This window comes from Teleopsis dalmanni, chromosome 2 (genome assembly GCF_002237135.1).
Source record: "Teleopsis dalmanni isolate 2A chromosome 2, ASM223713v2, whole genome shotgun sequence".
Lineage (NCBI taxonomy): Eukaryota > Metazoa > Arthropoda > Insecta > Diptera > Diopsidae > Teleopsis > Teleopsis dalmanni.
The window spans coordinates 225,260,551-225,282,488 of NC_051847.1; the positions used below are offsets into that span (position 1 = coordinate 225,260,551).

General features: G+C 31.7%; 1 long non-coding RNA gene across 2 annotated transcripts; it reads left to right on the plus strand.

Moving 5' to 3' along the window:
* The first annotated feature begins 1,696 nt into the window (after positions 1 to 1,696).
* Positions 1,697 to 9,831, plus strand: LOC119682871. Of its 2 annotated transcripts, XR_005252609.1 has the most exons (6): positions 1,697 to 2,197; positions 2,271 to 2,804; positions 4,903 to 5,391; positions 6,025 to 6,205; positions 6,268 to 6,314; positions 6,372 to 6,718. It is a non-coding gene; the product is annotated as an uncharacterized LOC119682871 (long non-coding RNA). The 2 variants fall into 2 exon arrangements; XR_005252610.1 differs by lacking the exons at positions 6,025 to 6,205; positions 6,268 to 6,314; positions 6,372 to 6,718 and adding an exon at positions 9,288 to 9,831 and having other exon boundaries at positions 1,700 to 2,197.
* Positions 9,832 to 21,938: the final 12,107 nt, after the last annotated feature.

Below are 21,938 nucleotides of genomic sequence, written 5' to 3' on the forward strand. Positions count from 1 at the left end.
TCTAAATGCCACACCCTTTTTGTTTTTCTGACAAAAGTAGCCAATTCAGAGCAGTATTTGCTTTCTCACTTCTTTGATTAATAACTGTTGTAAAATTGAAAATTTTTCCAAAATTAAGGAAAAAGTAAAAAAATTAAAACGTACAAATTGAAAGTAATTTGTACAAAACGTAGGAAAAATTTTTAAAAAAGGAATAACAAGAATCTTGAGGAATTCTATTTAAGCTCAGAATGGCTCCGTTTATATGGGCGGTCACCTTTTTTTAACTTCTTGCCTGTGCCTGAAGATGTTGGAGTGGGCCAGGACAGCAAGACTCAAAGAAGTGAAAATAGACGCTGCAATAGAAAACGAAAAAAATCCGAAGAAAAAGGAATTCATTTTCCACCTAATTGCTTTGCTGTGATTAGTAATATTAAACTTTTTGGGGTTTGCTATTTGATTTCTAACAGTTTTTCTTTGTATTTAATTTCTTTCACAGCCAAGTTACTAAGCTGAACATTAATTCTTGTATGAATTCTGCTTTTTTTGCTTTTAATTTTTCATTTTTCGCTACGTTTTTCATGGGAAATTTTATAAATATTTTTTCGGGCTGAAAAAGTAGCAAAACTTATGCAATTACAAGGATTGATTACGTATGGAAATGTTAAAAAAACGATTTTGAAAAAGTTTTAAGGCAAGAACAGTATACAGAGGTGTCACTTTTTTATAAGGGTGAGAAGAGGACTGAAAAAAACTGATGGAATATACAAAACATTGTTGATAGAAAAAATGGATTTCAACACTTGAGTAAATATTTTCTAAAGTCAACTAATTTTACTACTCCACAGATTTTACACCCCTCGCAATGTTGTTAGTCATAAGATCTTTATTAATCACTCATCAACTGAAAGGACACTCGCATCATTACATTTGGTGTCCTGTCTTCAATATTTTAACATGCATCTTGAGTTGTTGGTTTACAAGTTTTGGGAAAATTTTACCGAAAATGGAAAATGCTCGAATGGCGCGTGTTTCAAAAATTAATATTAATTTGTTATGTCAACCTCGAAGTGCCATCCTCTTCCTTTTTCTTTTTTCAAGTGATAATTTCGTTTTTTTCACACTAAAAAATTAAATATATTCGTGCTCTGAAACAAAACTTGTACCACAGGCAGTTGTTTTTCTTATTTATTGTATATTTATATAAATATCTTTTTTAAATTTATTTAAAAAATTCGTAAAAATGAAGTGCTTATGTATTTTCATTAAACTATTTATTATTTAGGAGGATGAATCATTTTATTTTATGACGGCACGTGCGTGTAGTGAATCTTTTTGCATATCTCCAGAGGTAGAGACTATTTTCCAGAAGAGTTGCTAACATATTCTGAAATTTACTAGGCTGTTAGTTAGAAACATTATTATCATATGTAGTGAGTTACGTACCCACCACTAGTCTTAATGTATTAATTTACAAAGGTTATAGTATTTCCTTATGTACTCATTATCTCACTAAACTTACTACTAAGTGGAGATGATGATCTTATTGTGTTTAAAAAAATTACTGCCCAGTAAACATTTGTAAAGTTCTATTTCTTGGTTGTTGGTTGTTTATTCGCAAATTACTTTGTTAGTTTAAAAACACATCCAATAAAGTGAAATATGAGAAGTTTTCGTGCTATTTACATGGTGCTTAGGAAGCAAGAGTTTGTAAAACTGTTTATGGTAGTATACCTCTCAAGAATCAGTATGCTGTGAGAAATAAATTTAAATATTTTCGTCTTAAATTTTTTACAAAAAATTGGCCAATTTAAATTTAGTACGTAATCTGAAGGTTTATCCATTTCGAGGTTCAAATTTAGCAGCAGTACTTTGCAAGTCTCAGTTCTTCTAAGTCAATAAACTTTTATTCTTGAGTTCTTTCAGCTTGTAATTGAAACAGTAGGAATTAAAACTATTTTAATGCAGCTCAAATATTATTTAACAACATTCCGGCTAAGTATATCCCAAATTTGTGGTATCGTCGAGTCAATCTATATGTTGAACCAATGGAATAAAATAATAACTTCTGTTTATAAATATTTTTAATATTATTGATTTATTGTAAAAAATACGCTAGAACCAAACTTAAATAATGAAAAATATTACTTAATTTTGAATTCCTGCCGATACACGTATAACAATAATCATTTCGAAACGATGCTCAAAATAGTTAAGGGTGAGTTTTTTGCCAAACGTTGCAGTTTGTTTACATTTTTAAGGTTAATATTATTTCATTAATATCCTTTTAGTCAAACAAAAGCAGTGTAAATACATTGCATGTGTATGGAAAAGGATGCGCGTTTCAAGTGGCTGCAAATGGAGAATGCGATTGACGCTGCTTACGGCAACGCCCAGCACAGGAGAAGGAATCATTTACACTCAAGTGTGGCACAGGATATTAGAAATTTACATCAACAATGTAAACACTTATGGTTGACGGTGCTGATGTGGATTTTAAGCACTTTTTAGCGTTTTTCTCCTTGTCGCTTTGAGGAACATGAGTTTGTCATGATGAAGAGCAACGCGTAAGGGTGTCAGTTGCAGTAGAAAAACCATTTAAAATAACACCAACCAAAGAACAAGAGGCAATAGACGACGGTGACAGTCACAAGTACATTTATAATTCCGACCTGTTTAATTATGCCGAATATGACGCGTGTTGGGCTTGTCGCAAGTCCCAATCAACACTACTATTGCTGCTTTCGAACTTCGAATTTGTTTCCCATCCGCTTCCCGTAGAGTTTGATGCATTTCGTATCATTTTTTTGCTGCCGCTCTTACAAGTAAGTAATAGAATAATGTGCCATTAATGTGCTATTTAATAATTAATTTAAGTATGCAATCAACAGTGTAACCTAGAACCCACCTCTCCCTTCTGCAGTGGTAGAGTCGCGATTATTGTGGGAAAATGTGTTTTCCTGCATCACAAAATCATTTCACTTGCTACTGGCTGCCCTGAAAAACATAATTTTTCACAATTGGCCGACAGTTTTTAAAACTTACCAAATTTTGATAATAAATTAAATTTTTTACAATTCCCAAACGTGTTCGTGACTCTTTTGACATTTAAGTGCCGTTCCCACTTAAATTGCGTTTGTCAAGTGGCCGCCTATGAGGTTTGCGATCGTTGGTTATACATTGTATTTTGTATTGCAGTTTCACATTCGGAATTCATTCATAATTGTTTCGTTCTTCCTCGCCAATGTCTCGAAACTATCAAAACATCCGTTGACTTGGTTTTACGTTTTGGACTCTGTCACTGAACTTTTCCGCTAGCCAAATTCATTCATTGTTGCGCATTTCAAATTCTGAATTCACGTCCGCAAATGCGGCTAAAATTAATTGGTAACATTTCATGTGCTTTTGGTTTAATTAATAGTTTGAAATTATTTTTGTAATTTTGTTAATTTTTTATCTTCAATATGTCAAACTAAGTGCTGAAATAATAATTGTTGCTGTTCTGCCTCTGGCTTTGTTGCTATTCTGTTACTTCTGTAATTAATTTTTATGTGCCTTTTAGTCGTTGAAATGCAGCAATCGCCTCTTTCCGTAGGTGCTAATTTCGTCACCACCCATTTAACGTAATGCTACGATTAAAGTAATGCACAGTTTTTGGATGCGTTTAACGAATTCAGTTCAAATAAATCAATCATTTGAGAGAATTCGAGCTCTTAAAAGCTTCAGAATAGTTTTAAGTGTTTTATTGTAATCATTTGTAGCTGAAATTACGTTAAAATCAATTAAATTTAAATCAAAATTTCAATTTTTTGTACCACCCACACCTTTCTAAAGATGATTATGTGCAAAGGATTCAATTATTTTGAAAAAATTATTACCCAATATCCGAAAGTGATGTGGACCACTGTTAGAACAATAAATACACTTGCTCTGCTATGGAATTCTTGTTAAAGGTTCACTTAAATTACTCTTGACATTTATGAAGGAAATAAAAAATTTTACGATATTTCATTTTAAGATATTTTACAACTCCGCCATTAAGAACTAACAAAGCACTATTACATTTTTGCTCACCCCTTCTACCATATGTGGAAACTCTAACGGTTGACCCATTCTAGTACGCCGTAAATGATAATGTCTACATTCAATTCAATTCATAATAAACTCTTTTCGAAACGACATCGTTTAGTTAGTTTGATTGATTTTGAATTAGGAGCAAAACCTCCAAACAAATTTCTAAAACAGAACGTTCAGTTTACCCAGCGGCGTGAGGGAGCGGAACGTTATTGTAAGACGAAAATGTAGTTTTTCACATTTTGTATGCGAAAGTACTTGAAAGCGTATTAATGGTAATACAGTGCCAATGCGTATGAATTTCTAATTAATTGACTTCGGGTTTTATGGCTTCATTAATTACCGCAAATTGAAGAAACGTCTTGAGAGCTTGTGTTTTAGTGTCAGGATGCAGCTGATGAGTTATCAGGCAGTCTACTTGGACAAAGTAGTAAAGAGTTTCAACGTCATTGCTTTCAGGTCGTAAAATAAAAAGTAAAAACTATGAATTATGCATCAGAAAGTCGTAAAAAAATTATATGTTCTAGTCTTACCATATAACCCGCTTCCCTTTATACTGTAAAAACGTAAAAAACCCATTAAAATTTATTAGCCAATATTTACATATGCATTACAAAATCAAATAATTTGTAGCATATTTATTAACAAAAGCCCTACCATCGGCTCTATTGACCTGATAGCAAAAAAAGAACAAAATGACGAGTAGTTTTTGAGACACTAATGAGACACTATAATTTAAGATTAAATAACGTGATTACTTGGATATTATTTTTTTAATAATATTTAGATTTATTCCATTTATTAAAGTGTTAAGTTAGTATTATCTAATAAAAAAGGTGTTTCCCACAGTCTTATACTAATTGACCAACACATTTAGCAAGGGAACATTGGAAAATGTGGAATGAAAGCAGGACGCGCAGGAAAGTAGAAAAGTTGTTGGATCTATAAAGCTGAAGGATAATATATAAATAGCGAAATCATTATAAGATTTCTCAAATCACAAAACAACGTTATTAACAGTTAGGAAATGAGAAAAGAAATTTGTTGAAAATAGGGTATCTGCAGAAATAATGAATACTCCGGATGGGAAACTGAAGAAACGTATTTGAAAATTATGAAACGATCTTGAGAAGAAAACTTTGATAGTAATGGCAATCATGGTGTAGAAGTTATTCTATTAAAAATTGAACTCTTGAGATTTTTAAATACTATGTATAAATAATGCTGTGCCTCATACCAAATTACTGATATGAAGATCGTAAATATATAAGAATCAATCAATTACTTTACTTATATGTGAAATGTGAATGAACAAGAGTAAAATAAACCTCAGCCAAGGTAAGACAGCTGAGTAGTGGATACAGAATTAAATAAAGTCATAAAACTACTAGAATAATTATTTTTTGGCGTAAATGTTCTGCTTCTTTAAATCCGAAATTGTGATATTGTGGTTTGTTGATCTGAGTTTTTTGTTTTCAAAGATAATTGACCTGATTGACTAATTATTGTTTAGGTAAGACGGCTATTTTGAATTATGTTAGATGATGCTTTGCCTATGAATTCACGACAGTCTGTTCAAATAAAAACTCAAGTATGTGGGTACGTTTATTGGTTGAGGACGAATAAATTATTTAAGAAAATACAATGTTTGTTGTGGGCACATGTCGACTATAGCATTTAGGCGAATCTCATTAAATTATTTAGCGATGCGTTTTCGCAACACTTGAAAATAATCAAATTTAATGTGAGGTTAGAGTAGGTATTGAATATTTGGGAACTGTTTCGCAGTAAACATTTTTGCGTCATAATTGATTATTTATAACAGTTTTCGGTTTAAACATATATATGATTAAACAATTAATATATTTGCGAATTGGTTAATAATGAACATGAATTATTTTCACGTTATTTCCTTCTTGTAAAACTTTCAACAAATTAATATACCTAAAATATCTCCTTTTTCTTTTTTAGTACAATATTTTAAACAGAGATCGTCAAAAGCCATTCAGATGACGAACCTAAATTGATTGGTCTCACTTTATTCGATACAGATTTCTCATACATTTGTGGCACTATATTTATAATTGAATTAGTTATTCGTGGCATGATACCTAGTACATAAGGACAGTATCCGATAAGAATGGGTGATATGGTAACTTTTTGATATATAAATTTACTCATTCGAAATCTATTAGTTGTTACCATTTATAATAGCTTGACCATGGTACGGTATATTTAGTACGGTACGAAGTTCAGTAAAGGTAGGTAAAAATTAATATAGATACTAAGATTTTCTTAATTACATAAAAAACGAAAAGATTGAAAGTTTCTCGGCTGTTTCTATTATCGGGGGTCGAAAGTATCGTCTACCAATTATATATATTGATAAGCAAAGAAGCTCATTCTTGCTAACGAGTTAATTCGATTCGCGTCGTCCTGCGACTAAAAATATATATGGTTTTCAATACAATCTGGCTTAATAAAATGGCGGTTCTTAATAAGAAAACTCTGTCATTTGTTTATTTCCTGAAAGGTTGAAAATGAAATATCTTCATTGCAGTATCATTTCGAAGATCTGATAAAATAGCATAAACCCAGCATGCAAATGAGTTGTCTTTGGTCTTCCTCAATGATTTTATTATTATGGATATAACGAAAATGTTTGAAATACGTGTTTATATTTTTTAAAAAGGAACTTATTTCTTTGGATTTGATTTCAATGTTGTAGTAATTATTTATGTTTCAAACGTGTTTACTTTTACTTCACTTTATTTTTTAATTTTTTATGTTTGTTCTTTTTTAAAATAGAGAAAAATTTCGCAATTACAATCTGTTATCATTTAAGAGTTAAGAATTATGTGTCTGTACATAGACGCAAGATACATAAAGCCTATTTGATTTAGACTCACGACGCATTAACGCAAAGTGATCGGTGTGCCAACGCATATCAATCTTATAGATGCATAGATATATGGATAGGTAGATACGCGCTGCATACATGTAAGTACGATCTTAAACATATGTAGCAATTTTTTAAAGCTATTGCCGCCAGTTTGCTTAATTTATAAATTGGCTTAAATCCAAAATGCACGCACAGGGAAAAGTTGCACTATTAACACTTCTGAGTTTGATTTAATCGCCGCGTGATTTGTGCGCATTTAAGTGCTCGATGTGCGTGCTTTTTGCACTAATTACAACACTTAAATTCACAAAAATATGGAATAATTATCTGTGTAAAAATTTATTCTCGTCTACTTAAATGATTAAGATTCTAATTTAATCATTCCAAGAGGCAAAATAGTTGCTGTGAATTTCAAAGTAGTGCAACAAGGCACAGTCATTTACAACGGATTTATTTTCGTGTTCATAAAGAGATAACGATATGGACAAGAAAATCCCTCATCGAATTTTTGACAGCAAAGGTGCGTGATGGACATCTTACAAGGTTCGTTAAGTCATCGAAAAAGGTTTCTTTTGCGTATAGAAGAGTTCCAATTTTAAATATTATTTTGGCACTTTTCCCTTGACAAAGTCATAAAGTCTTATTCGCAAGAGTTTTTTATTATTTTTTAGTTTATTTGATTAGGTTAGCTTACTTTTGTAGTTTCTGATTATTTCTGCTTTGACTTCTGTTGATACAATATCTGCCACTAATCACTTTGCCTCAATTATTTTAGGTAATTTAAATTATCGCTAACTTACCCAGAATGATATCGTAATCTCTGCAAAATAATTTTAATATAAGTGGGTGTTTAATAAACGTAAAAGATATTAACGATCTAACATTCTTGTCTTATATTCTAATACGACATTTAGAATTTCATTAATTTTATTAATAGATTAAGTAATGTGTCTGGTCGTTATATAATTTATAGGAGTCAACAAGTTAATAAAGACAGATCCTAGTTGACCTTGTTATTATATATTATATAGTATAATTATCAAGAAATAATGTGTCGTAACACTCATTACAAAATGAAATGGTAATATGTCTTTATGTATGCTTATGAGTGGCGTATGCAAAGGTCGGTTTTGGGTTCAAACTCTTCTTAAAAATTTTCAGACCATATTGCCCTAGATATATTGTTTTTTTATAAATAAATGGTTTTGTACCGACTCCTGAATCACAGTTTTTGACTGTTTTAATCAAAAATGGCTCGCTATTATTTAAATTATTACTATTATAAGTTACTCAAATTATTTTAATTTTAAAATTAAAATAAGATGTGAAAAAAGTACAAGACAATTTTTCAGATTTAAAATACATTTGCAGAACTACCGAGTATAGTTGACTTTTCGAGATTCTGAAGTGCTTTTGGTTAGTCAATTAAAATAAATATCTGCTTGTTTACAAATTGTAGAGGCATGCTGTCTATTTGGTGCAAACGGTAGTCTTCATTACTAGAACCATGGTGCCAAATCTATTTTTGCACTTCGTAAAGGTGCGAAAATATTGAACATGAAACGAATTTTTTTCACTGATACGGTTTAGTCCGATGGCGTCAACATTATTTCTTAAATATCAGCACATAAAGTGCAATCACAAATTAGCAGAACAACGCATTTTACACGAATAATTGAGAAAGTGGCAGTCAAGAGCACGGAAAGCGATCTAGTCTGCAGAACGGGCGCTTAGTCCATCAACTGTTGTACTCGTGACATGTGGCTGCGGGAAAGGTGAGTGTAGTGCGCTTTAGATTTGCACCGTTAGCGTTAGAGTGTAATAAAGTGCGCCAAAGAAGATTAAAAATTTTGGGTCTGTGCCCAATGCAGTTCGGGCGTCACTCTGCTTCGGTAGCTGCAATGAATTGAAGAAAACTTATAGCTGCCTCTTAAACTCATGGCTCATATATTCAATTATCTTTTGAAAGGCAAATTACAAATTATTGCTGATTAACAAAAACACAAGCTCGATTTATTTTCTTTTGGATGCAAACAAATCGTATTCCAAAGTGTTTCAAAAGTGTTTCAAAACTTGATTAACTTAGTTCACTCGATATGCAAAACTATCCACTAAGTTCTTGGTTGATGTTTAGTTGGTTCTTGGCAGCGTTCCACATTCGAAAATCTTTTGTTTAGATTTTTTGCTAACCGCAATTGTAGCTGCGCCGCAATTATTTCAGGGTTTTCTCGATTGGAATTATTTATGCACTCAAAAACAATTAAATATTCTTTATGTAATAAATTAAATATTCTTTATGTAATAACAAAAATTAAAATTTTTGTAATTTTAGGTTTTAAATTAATGTGCAGAAGTTTTGGATGTTTCGTACTAAGACCGGCGGTCGTGGATGTTACCGTATAACTCAATTGAAATAAAGTTGCAATATAAAAGTTAATAAAATTACAAGTAAAATAAATCGATAGGACAGCTGAATATCAGAAGATATACGCACTGGATTTAATTTTGTTGCTATTCTGGTTTATGACAGAATTGTTTTGGATTGTTCTGACATCTTAAAGTTAGCAGAGAACTTTAACTTAACTCCACGTTATGATCATTTAAAGAAATATATCATCTGAGTTATACTTTGTTTGGTATAGGGAACTACTTAAGAAGATAGGTTTCATGACTTCAGTCTCTTAGATAGTTTCTTTTTAATCCCCCTCATTCCTGTAATATTTAACAGTTTAGTTTAATACTTGAGTTTTACTCAACATATCAATATTAGATTTTTCTTTAATTTTCATTTCTATATAACATCTCTAATATGGTAATTATTCATGTTGTATAATTCTTTCACGATGTCAAACACCTAACATATGTACTTATACAAGTTTATAAGACATTGTGGCAGAACAATTTATAAGTTTCAATCTTGTCTATTTCTTATGTTTTATATTGAAAGACATAGACGAGGTAAAATAAATAGAAAATCTTAAATAAATAATAAAGTCTATTATTTTTTGGTTGAAAGTGTTTCATGCGCACATATGTCTTCAGCACGTTCAATACCGCAATAAAATTTCATATTTTATGTCTCGAAACACTTAAGATGAAACTTATGTAAATCGATTTAAATAAGGTGGCACAAATCTAATGGTCAATAAATATAAAAATTTTATAAACTCTTGAAAAACGTATCAGGCAACATGAAGACGAAGACCGAATTAAAATTCGAACGTATTGGATTCCATGTTGAGTGAACACTTCCCCAAGGTGCAGACATCGATTGGCTCAAAGGTTTCTGTACATGTATAATTTTAATGCTCACACGTTCACTGCAGTTCATGTAGCAATGATTGCGGTGTGTAGCGCTGCGCTGGTGTTGATGGGGCACCGCTGTAGCCGTCGTTGCCGCTGCTCCTTTTTAACAAGCTCCCCAGAGTCAAATAAAATAAAAAGTAACGCAGTATTTGCTTACGTGATGCGTGCTGGCATGTGCCACTTCATCAACTCGAACTGCTGGTGAACGTATAAATTCCTTGGAAATCAGTGCCAATGGTATCCTTTTCCGATTAGGATTACTTTAACGTTGAATTTTATTTCAATATAATAAACTCAGGGACGCACACCGATTGCGGTTTGTTTGCTCTGCGTGAGGTGGTTTCGAGGAATATCGGTTCCTTTTTAAGTTGATGATGATTCATTTTCGCATTAAAGATGTTTTAAATAAGATTTTATATTGCAACATTTCTACGTGTTTTAATTAAATTCTATACACATAACAAAAATTTATGAAACCAACCCAACTTATGCATAATTAATCAATGTCCTAGCCATTGATCTTCATTACTATATATTCATATTATATAGAAAATTTCTAACAAATCGTGTACATTTAATTATGAGATGTAAAAAGTAACTGTGACATTAAATTAATAATTATAAAAAAATCAAAAAAAAAGAATTTTTGCCTACATTTTCGGTATAATTGATTTAAAATTAAATAAAAACTCCGAATCCAAAGAGTGCTTAAACTGTCAATGGTCCTTGAATCATCAGAATGATTGAAATTGCATCCTTGAAATGCACATAACCGTGCGGACGAGTGCCAGTTGCAATGCTGCAATTATCACGATTTGCGCACAATCAAATCATATTGCAGCGCAAAATTCCAGGTTTTTTTCTATGAAAAATGTCAATTAAAATATTTCTTTAATGCATCACCATCAGTGGAATGTGGTACTTAGTTAAAATGGCCACTGCCAACTTCACGTTTCATGTGGTTTATGACAAATACTTGTATTCTAAAGCCCATGCTTTTAAAAGTTCACTTGAGTTTCTTCACATATTCTTAGATATTTAAAGGTAATAGTTTCGGTATCCCGTACTGAGATGCGTGCAAAACTACACATCTGCAAAGTATCACCTAAAGTTTGTTAGTGTGTTGTTAGTAATAGAAAACTGTCATTGAATTGAGCATATGAAAACAATAATACTGCAGATTTGTATGCGAATGAATTTTTATAATGTAATGTGTCTTGTTGATGACGCCTCTAAGACAGAAAAATATTCTTCTGTCTACACAAAATTAATCAAAATGTTGTGATAATTGTGCTTTAGTGGAAAATATATCAATTTTTCTCTCCATCATTTGTTCAGTACTTTTTCTGCAATTGGCGTACTCTCAGATAGGTGGCAGTGTCTGCAGTGGGTATGCTCAGTAGAGCCAGTCATTTATAAACTGTTGGTTGGTGAGTGCTTAAAAGCGAACATATTGCAACCTGTAGGTACGTCAACACTCCTGACTGTGCACTTGCAGAACGTGCAATCGACCGTAGAATGAAATATGAACTATTTTAACGCCCACTTAATTTATTTGTTTCCCCAATAGTCTCGCAGACCTCATAATATAAATTTTATTAAATTCAGCATGTGGAAATCTGAATATATGCAAACGTGAAAATGTGGAAAATTTAAACATTTCCAAGTGTAAACAAAGCGAATCCGAAAGCGAGTATTATTATCAGGAAAATCAAAAATGTTTTTGTTTTAACACACAAAGTGCGAAACAATTATGCTTCGAGCGGTCACAACAACAATCCCTGACGAAATTCTACGAAAATGGAATGATTTTCGCAGTTTGATTACGGATACATATAGTTCTCATTATTTATTGTGATTGTTTTTCTGCCAAGGAATTATTTAAAAATGTTTTTGGATATTTTCACCGAAGTCTCTTGACATGTTAAAACGCTCGCAATCTAGACGTTCGAGCTAATTGTGCCAAATGTAGGCTTTTTACACTTATTTGCTGAAATCTTGGTCAGTTCCAACTGAAACATTCTAAAAATTTTGATTACTTTCAAATATACACTTCAAAATTACATCCTTGTTGGGAGAGTCTTGAATTGACTTAAATGAAATTAAAAATTAATAAATTAAATGCAAAAAAAATATGTTTATATTTTCTATTACACAAAAGTCTACATAGGTTGGTGTGCTGAAATTAAGAGATATATAAATATTACTGAAAAATAAAATAATTGTATACATATATCATTTTTATACTCTTCATACTATTGTGAATGAAATATAAACTTTGTCCAGTTGTTTGTAACATAATGAAATTGGCGTTAAAGCGAATTGATATTTTCGCGCAGTATGTAATATGTCTACCTATAGGTTAGTAGGGAAGATAAAAAGACTTTCACTTTTAAATCTACGCAAAGACTTAAGGGCTAGATTGCGCAACAGTATATCAAAGACAGAGCTCTGAAATTCTCGTGCGCTACACGAAACCAGCTTATTGGGTGTGTAAGACTTGCGCATTCTTCCTGAAGCTTACTTAAAATTTAAAGTTTAAGGTGGTATTACGTGTAAGAATAAAGTCCAAAATAGGAATATTGACATAGAAGAAATGTTTCTACAGAAAAGAATATTCGATATGAAGGCATAAGTTACATAAAAATACATCGATACGATTAGTGGTATTACGTCAACTGTATTTGAGATATATTATGTAAATAAATAATAATAAAAAGGGTAATCCTTTTTACCAAATTAATTTGGTAATCCCATAATTATTTCTCTTGGGATTGTTTGGGAGTAATTAGCTAAAATTTATAATTAATTGTGCTATATATATACTTTAATATTTTATGTGATTACTATTAACATATTAATTGTCAACTTTAATTGACTATACTTAATAATCAAGTTTAAACAAAGAATTAGGTTTTCTTTGAATATTTTATCACAATCTATTTTCTATATATGTTAATCTAAATTTATTGCGACGACTCTGGTGAGGTTGAGAGTACTCCATCTAATCTCGATACCAAAAATTGTCGTTACAATGTATATGGATAATTGCATTACTCTTTATGACAGATAATTAGTAAAATTAGCAGAAAATTATAGTTATGAGTCAAGAGTAAACGATTGCTAAGATAGCTGAAAAATTCAAATTCGTATATAATTTTTGAACTACAAGTGCTAGGCTTAGTACTTTAAACATCAAACCTAAACCAAACGAGTCAAAGCTGCATGAAAAAAATATATAACTTTTGGTGTCGATCATGAGAACAAATCAAATAACCAGAGCTGTGAAAAGCAAAAGCGGCTTTCGTTTAAACAAGAAGGTTTGATTGTAATATCGGTTTTATTGAGGAAGTAAATTGATAAGCAAAATTATTGTAAACACATTGATGTAATTTGCAATTAGAATACTTTTAAAATTTAAATTTTATAAATATCGTTGAAGATACTGGTTTCCTGACCATCATTCATAAAACGAAGACTTTCATGTGTAATTCAGTACTAATAAACAAGTCCGAAGCTTCTGTTAATAGTAAATCAAATCAAATAATTACTCAATAAATATCAAAAGTAATTGTGAGATAAATAAATTTATTTTGCAATTAATACTGAAGCAATGATTCCATTTTCGCCGCAATTACCGCACTCAGCATATTTTGACAAAAACATTTTATTGTTTGGCACATGTAAACAATACACAGAACAACAATCTTCACAGAAACATTACAACAATTAACAACAAATTTAATAGGTGCTCCAAATATGAGGGAATGAGCTCGCGCGGACTTGGTTGCGGCAGTCAGAGCCACATCGCCACATCGCCATATCCTATGAACTTTTTCAGTTCACGCCACAATTCTAACCAAAAATGAAATGCCATCTTTTTTCAATAAATTTATTGGCATATTAATACGCATATTCAGATTCATGTGTGCTCTGGTATAGGCGCAGCTAAAGTTCGCACAAGTAAACATCGAACATTCATGCAGTAATAAACGAAATTAATTTCGATAATTGCCACGTCTCACACGCTTCGCTTCTTCTGCGCTGCTCCAGTTGCTCCGGCTGCTCCGGCAGCTCGGGTTGTTCGGGTTGCTGCTCTCATGCCCAATTTTCGGCAATAATAAAATTATGGGAAAACATTATTTAGGACGTTGTGGCGTTTACATTTACTTCATTTACTCGAAATGTAAAAAATATGCGAAATTTTATGATGACCATGAAAAGTTTTTGATCATAAGAATGACTTTTCGCTCGAAACATAACATAACATACAAAATGGATTTCTGCTCGAAAAGATTGGTATGAACGCTTGGAAGCATGTGCGTACCGTTTGAGTCGGAGTGAGTTAAGCAATAATTGGATTTTAAGTAAAATACTGACATTTAATTGCTTAGACTGTTCAGGCACGCTACATTTCATACTCTTTTAACATTGGAAATATTCGAGGTGTGATTTTTCTAAGAAAATAGTATTATTGATGAAACTGTGCCACACAAAAATCCTAAACCAAATATGAAGTTATTGAGTTGCCATATTTGCTAACTGTTTTTCAACTAGACTTATGTGTCTCTGATAATAAATGTTAAATGTTTTCCTCTAAAAAGTAAGGAAGGATATTGGGTGAAGGGTGAATATAAATATTTTTCATATATTTCTTAATATCAGACTTTAGAAGAAGAATTTTGTGAGAATTATATGACAACTCCCTTCGTATTAACATACTAAATTCTTTAAAATTTGAAAACAGGCAGTGCGAGGCCCATCTATATCTCTGCTACTCTTTGAGTCGTAGCACCCGGTGGTGAAACGCTGCTTCACGCCGAATGAAGTAGCTATGGTTTGAGTATCAACCATAGCCACTACGAGTCTAACCACAAGTGGTCAGCACAACCGAAGCTGCGGGCACTGGCCCCCATAGTACCGGATTTACACCTCCGGTTGTGTGTCGCAGTGTTTGTGCAGTGTCGGGGCAACGGGATTTTAATCTCATTTTATAACAGACATACCTTACCTTGGGAATATTCTGGCCCCTTCAACGTAGGGAACTGTTGCCGAGTATGTAGGAAATTTGCAATTACTTAATTGATGAATAAACAAATAATAATAAACGCATAAATAAAAGTGACATACATTGAGGGGCTAGCTAAAAACTGATGTTAATATGAATGTTACTAGTATTGTGAACATTAGAATGTTGACTAATATAAAAGTAAGTTTATATATAATTAACTTAAAATATTATATAAAATGTTCATAATTCGTCAACTTCCTATGCGAAGTGTAGCTCTATTGTAATTTTACAGTTAATAAATTTTTATATTCGTCATATGCCAAGTTACTCATGATCAATATCTAATATTTCTTATTTTCATTCCATGTGTCATATAAGCAAATAAAATTTCAAATGAAAGTATGAAGCTGCAGCGTAGTCGAGACCCCATATTCTGGCGTAATAGATTGAAAATTTTTCCATAGTAGTGAATTTTCATTTCACCCAGTTCTTGTGGTGATTAAGTCTTTTTAATAAGTTTTTATGTTCATAATTATTTACTACAATTTACCAAAATAAAAACGAAAGATAATAAATTTTTGGGAGTATGAAAGAATTGCAGAAAGACCAAAACAGACATGAGGAATAAAATGGGATTTAATATGTTGACTCGATTATGAATATTTAAGAGCATCATTTGGAGTTTTATTTTTATATTTTAGACGTTAAAAACAAAGCAAATATGTTTTTATATTAAATCACTCCAAGCCAGGCCGCCGTCAGCCACATTCAATGAGATATAATCTTAGAGGTACGCTGTGGCGCACATCCTGCATGAATAGAATCTGTGCATTTTCACCAATTCGAACATTTGCAGTATGAAAATAATAATGCCGTTGTAAAAACTTTTAATGCTCACATTAAAAACATTATGAGCACCTTAACTGCTATCAAGGCAACTTCGGCATCGCCATAGTTGCGATTGTAAATCTTATTAAATTAATTTTTGCAATGGGTTGGCGTTGTTGGTAAGTAAATTAATTTAATATGCGAAATGAATGGGCGGAAGAAATTGACTGGACACTGCGACCGAAACACAAATAAACTAGACAAACGAAAGGCAGACTGGTCTGCAGATATTGCCATGAGAAAAAAAGTCATTTTTTCAATCTATTAATTGTAAATGACGTAATTATCTAGAAATATTTCATATTGTAGCCGTGTTCAGTATCTTAATGTTTGTTTTGCTTGAAAATGTGAGCAACTGCGCCGGTGGATGTTAATTTGCAGTCGTGCATCGCACTTTTGTATAAAAGAAAATGCAAATGCGCAAGAAAATGTTTTTGCACTTTTTAAGTTTTGGAAGCGGTACCGAATTTCTATGGGTGTAACCAGGTAGCCAATTAGCACACCTGAGTTCGACAGCAAGAAACTGTTCTAAGATTAAGACATGTGGCGGCATTTTATGGTATTTTCCGCATATGAGCAGACATTTTAATAGCTTTGCTGCAATCAAAATAGATAATTGATGTCGCAATAACGTGCGAACTTCAGCTGCTAATCTTGAAAAAAAAATATTGCTATCGAACCGTATTAATAAGTAATATCAACATATTGTGCAGGATATTTAAAAACTGATTTTAAATTTTTACTTATTTATGATTTATAAATACATTAATAAAAAAATCTATTTAATTTATATTATTAAATATTGTAACAAATACGTGGACGTGGACGTATTTGCTATATAATTTTTCTTTACTGTTTTTACTAAGGTAGTTATTTCGATTAATTTAAAATCTTATATTCGGTAAATATATTTAACAGACTTATAATATTGTAGTATATTTAATAGAAATATACTTAACTAGATGTTTTTACATTCTTATCAAAGAAGCTACTTAATACTAATATACATATGTACATATATTGCCTCCGAAAAGTATACTTTGTAGTGCTTAAAGATCTTTTTACTAAATTATTTTGAATAAAAAGATAGTCATTCGTATTTTGGTTGTGCAGTTAAAAAAGAATGTGAAAGATCTTGTAGAGAGACATAGATGTAGAGTAAGACAGTAAGAGAGCGAGAGGAAGAGAGAGACAGGAGTAGAAAAAAGAGAAAGAAAGAGAAACAAACAAACAAAGGCAAGAAGGGAAATTAATTAATTATTAAATAATTAAAGACTTTTGCCAAATGAATATACAATAACTAAACTAAGGATAAAAGTGCATTTAAAAGAAAATGATTTCACCATGACCCTTTTAAGAATGCCATTTTAACTTTTTACTAAGTCATTTTCGGCTTTCAATATTCAATTCATAAAGGCACATATACGAGTATTAACACTCGCTTACACCCAGCCACCCAATGCTAAATGCATCTCAGACAAAAGTAATGTCAATTGTGTCAACGCTGCAATTGTCCATTTTTCTATGGATTCGCTTATATATTCAAGTGCGTATCTTTGTTCCCATATTTGAGTACAATAGTTTGACATTAGATGTCCTTATCTACGTACGTGTATGTGAATTTCTTGAAACAATGAAAATTTACGATACATTCTCGTAAAATTTTGTACATTTTTGTGACATTGATTTTTCAGACGTGTGCATTTATGGTAAAAAGCTTTTTGTCTCAACAAAGTAACATGAGCAGTCTGGATGCCGGTTTGTGCATGGTACTGCTTCCTTGGAACCGCTCCAAAATATAACTTAAGTTTCTGGTCAAATGAATTTGGCAAGGTAGCAAAAAACATTCTACTGCTGGTTGCATAGTTTTAGGAGCACAACCATATGGCAAATGCTTTCAGAAGGTAAAAGATGTCGAATCCTTGCAACTAACAAAAAGTGAGTGTGTTGCCAAGAAATTTATGCAAAATGCAAACGGAACTGTTTTTATTACGAGTTTTTTTCATTTCAAAATGATTTTTGCTTTTAGACTCTTTTTCAAGTTGTTGCAGAAAGAAAAAGTTTCTGGGGAAATGACATTTTGCGGTTTCCGATTGATGTGAGGATAAGCGATAAACTCATTGTTTTTAGTAAATAATGCGTGTTTGTACCAAATAATAATAAAAAGCTTTTGTTTTAAAATTGTTTTAAATAGTTATATTAAAATTTCATTCTCTTATACGGTTAAATAAAATATTTGCCCAGATATGGAGTATCAATTAAGGACCGCCTTAACATAGATGCTTTACTACACATTTCCCAATGCGTACATAAATCTGGTTACATCATTTTCGAATCAATGCGTCTTCATCCACAAACCTCAAGACACAATTTAGGTCGTAAAAGTTAAAGAAGTGCGAATGAAGGAGAACGAGGGAAACTTTTTGCTTTGTCACCTGATTTGAAGAGAATTTTTACGATCATGTCAACATTTCTACAGACTTTTGAGTGCAATTTGAAGTCAATACGTGCAACATTTTTTGCCACTGAATTTCTAGTGCGCAAAGGTCGTAAAATCAAAAAGTAGCGTCATAAAATTATTCCATCAAATCCATTAAATAGGTTTTTGACAACCTATAAAAGTTACCAGAAGAATTTTTGCATTTGCAAAAATAAAAAATTGTCGTTTCCTACATACTGAAGCCGTTGTAAATGCGAATTTTATTCGTGAATTGTTATTAAATCCATTAGTTGCTAAACTAAGTATGGCAGTGGGATGCTGGTTTGTTGAAATATATTAAATATTCCCAATTCATTTATCTATTACATACTATTTTTCATAATTTGACAAGGAAATTGCTTGCGAGACTCGGCTCTAAAATGTTTACTTGTTTAATAAATTGTAAAATAGCGCACAAAAAATAAAGAACAGCGTAAAATCCGTGGTATTATGTTAAAAATGTGGGAAGTATGATGAGGTTAAAAAGATTCATTTAAAATTTTGAATTTTTATTTACGAAAGAATGGTACTCCAACTGATGATCATTATAAGGGTTGGAATAAATTGGAATCTGAAAATTAGAAAAAGAAAATAAAATCCGAAACCCTCCTTTCTGATATTTTACTCCACTATAATTTCTGTGTTGTATTTGATTTCAAATAAATAAAGAAATATCTTAATCCATAAGTAGAACCTTTTCTTTGCAAAATGGTGTTTCGAGTTATGGAAGTTTGACTGTAATCAAAATATTAAAATATATATAAATCAAAATTTTTTAAGTTACCTTACTTATCACAAAAGAAATGATACAAACAGAACTGTGGATCCTTATGAAAAGTAACTTAAAAGCATATAATTGATATACAAATTTAATTGGTTTACCTATAACATATCATAGTCTTAAAACATATAAATATTGTTTATATTTATTTCTTTTATGTCGTTATTCACTTAAATTCATATGTGATGTTGTATAGGAAAGGAAATTTTAACTGTCATTTCTGGGTAGATGATAAAGACAGAGTCCTGAAATTATTTCTGGTTAAGCGTATAAAAAACCTGTTTAAATAACTTTAAAATGATTAAACTACAAAATACCGTCGGTGATGATATTTCTCGAAGTTGTAAAAAAAGTTTTAAATGTGTGTTTTTTTTTGCCGCTGCAGAAACGTGTACTTTCCTAACTTCACACTCTCTAATCGCTTTATAAATTATGTTTATATTACTTTAACCTATAAAAATATATATAATTTCATTGCAACTTACATTTGCAAAATAAAGTCTAACCCACTTACAAAAAGGATTTCTAAAATTACAAGACCATTCTACTTTCTCAAAGTAATTTTAAGTACTTCACCGAAATGCTACGCAATTTTACATTTCGTAACAATTTTATTACACAATTTAAACGGTTATGAGGAAAGTTTCGGTGTTATCTCCTAAATTATTCCGTCACTGTCTTGTTAGCAGTTTTTGAAATATAAAATATTTATTTTTACTACGGCCATCAGTGGGAAGTGAGAATCTCAATTTGACAAAAAATGTCACGAGTAGTAGAAATCACCAGTAATCGAAAGCAATCTAATAAAAAATATTGAAACTACAATGAGGAAAATGCCTGGACCTCTTGACCCACACCAAGAGTTTCAGGCCTACATCGCTTCGGACCGCTTCATACTTGTGAACTCTTCTGGGGTTAAGCTGTAGACATTTTTAAAAATATTTAATAAGCAATAGCTGGCGACTTATGTACGTCTATTTTCGCTAAAGGCTCATAAAAGTTTGATGTTTGCTGAATTTTACGTTTGTAACTTTTATTGTAATCTGTTACATTTATGTAAGGACATGTGTGGCAACAGCTACAAAGATATAAAAAGTAGAAAACTGCATATTTTTGTCCCCTGCAATCAAATAGTCTAACTTCGCGCTGTTGCCTTTGGATTGTTTGCAAAATACTCCCAATATAAACGGAAAACTGTAAAAATAAAAGCATTACAGAGTCCTTAATCCTTGCTGTGTTTAAGGTGTAAAAATAAAAAGCAGACTTTTTAAAAGACGTCACTTGACACTTTGTCTCAAAAATTTGCATTTTTGTCCAATTTTAATAACCGTGAGTATCGACACAGGTGACAAACTGACATAAAATAATAGCACGAGTTTATGTGTGTCACTCGTTATGCTGTGTTGACAGGATTTTCTTGTCGTTCCCTTGTAAAGCCCGCGGCCTTTTATAATGTAAAGCTACTTTAAGGCCTTGTTATAATCAATCTTGCTGTGCTTTTGTTTTTTAACGTGGCGACAATCAATGATGGAGGGCAATCAATACGGAATGAGACCGGTTTTGGCAAAAGGCGACACTTTGAAAATACAGCAAAATAGGCGTAAAAAAGGACATACTCATTACTACAATAATTACGGTTATTTGCCTGATTCTCCTTCAATGAGCACAGGAATTAAAAACATGATGATACGTAAGAGGCCTTTTTATTATGTACAGCCGTGCACGGAGCTTGTCATGATTGATTACCAATTAATTAGCTTACAAAGAATTGGACTAAAATTATTATAGAAAAAGGTTAACGATAGGCATTGCTCAAAAACACAAATATCAGAGGAGTCCTGATTGTCATTTAGCTTCAAAAACATTCATCGTTGCCCGTTGCCTTTTCGATGTTGACATCTCCCAAGAATTTGTTTTAAATATATTCCCGCTAAGGGCTTTTCGTTTTTATTCAGCACCATAGAAAATCACTTGAAGAGATGAGGTTTCTATTTAAGAACAGTTAGTGCAAGGACTACCCAATTTTTACCCATTTCACTATTCGACGTTTTGTAGTCCGATTAATTTCGACACGCGCAGTTTAAAAATAAAGCTTCTTCCAATTTGCATTTTATACTTTAATACAATAATTTTTCTTTTTTTGCATTTACGGACATTAGAACACTGTTTTTGTCGGCGATGTATACCTTTTTGCAAGGTGGCTATATACGTATTGTAGTATTCCATATATATTTGTATGTGGAACTAGCATTATATTTTCAATATTTTACAATTGCAGAGACAGTAGTTTTTGAGGAAGAAAGAATATAACCATTTGTCATAGTCCGTCGCATTGTTTCGATTCTGTTTTTTGTTTTGTATCAATAATGTAGTTGTTTGCAGCCCTGATTTAGAAAATTCTTTCAGCTATTAAGTTTAATGATATGAGATCATACAAAAATTTTATTATATCAAATATTAAAAAACCTCAAATATTGCTTGAAACTCGTTTTAGCAAAGTGAAACGAGCCTATCGGAA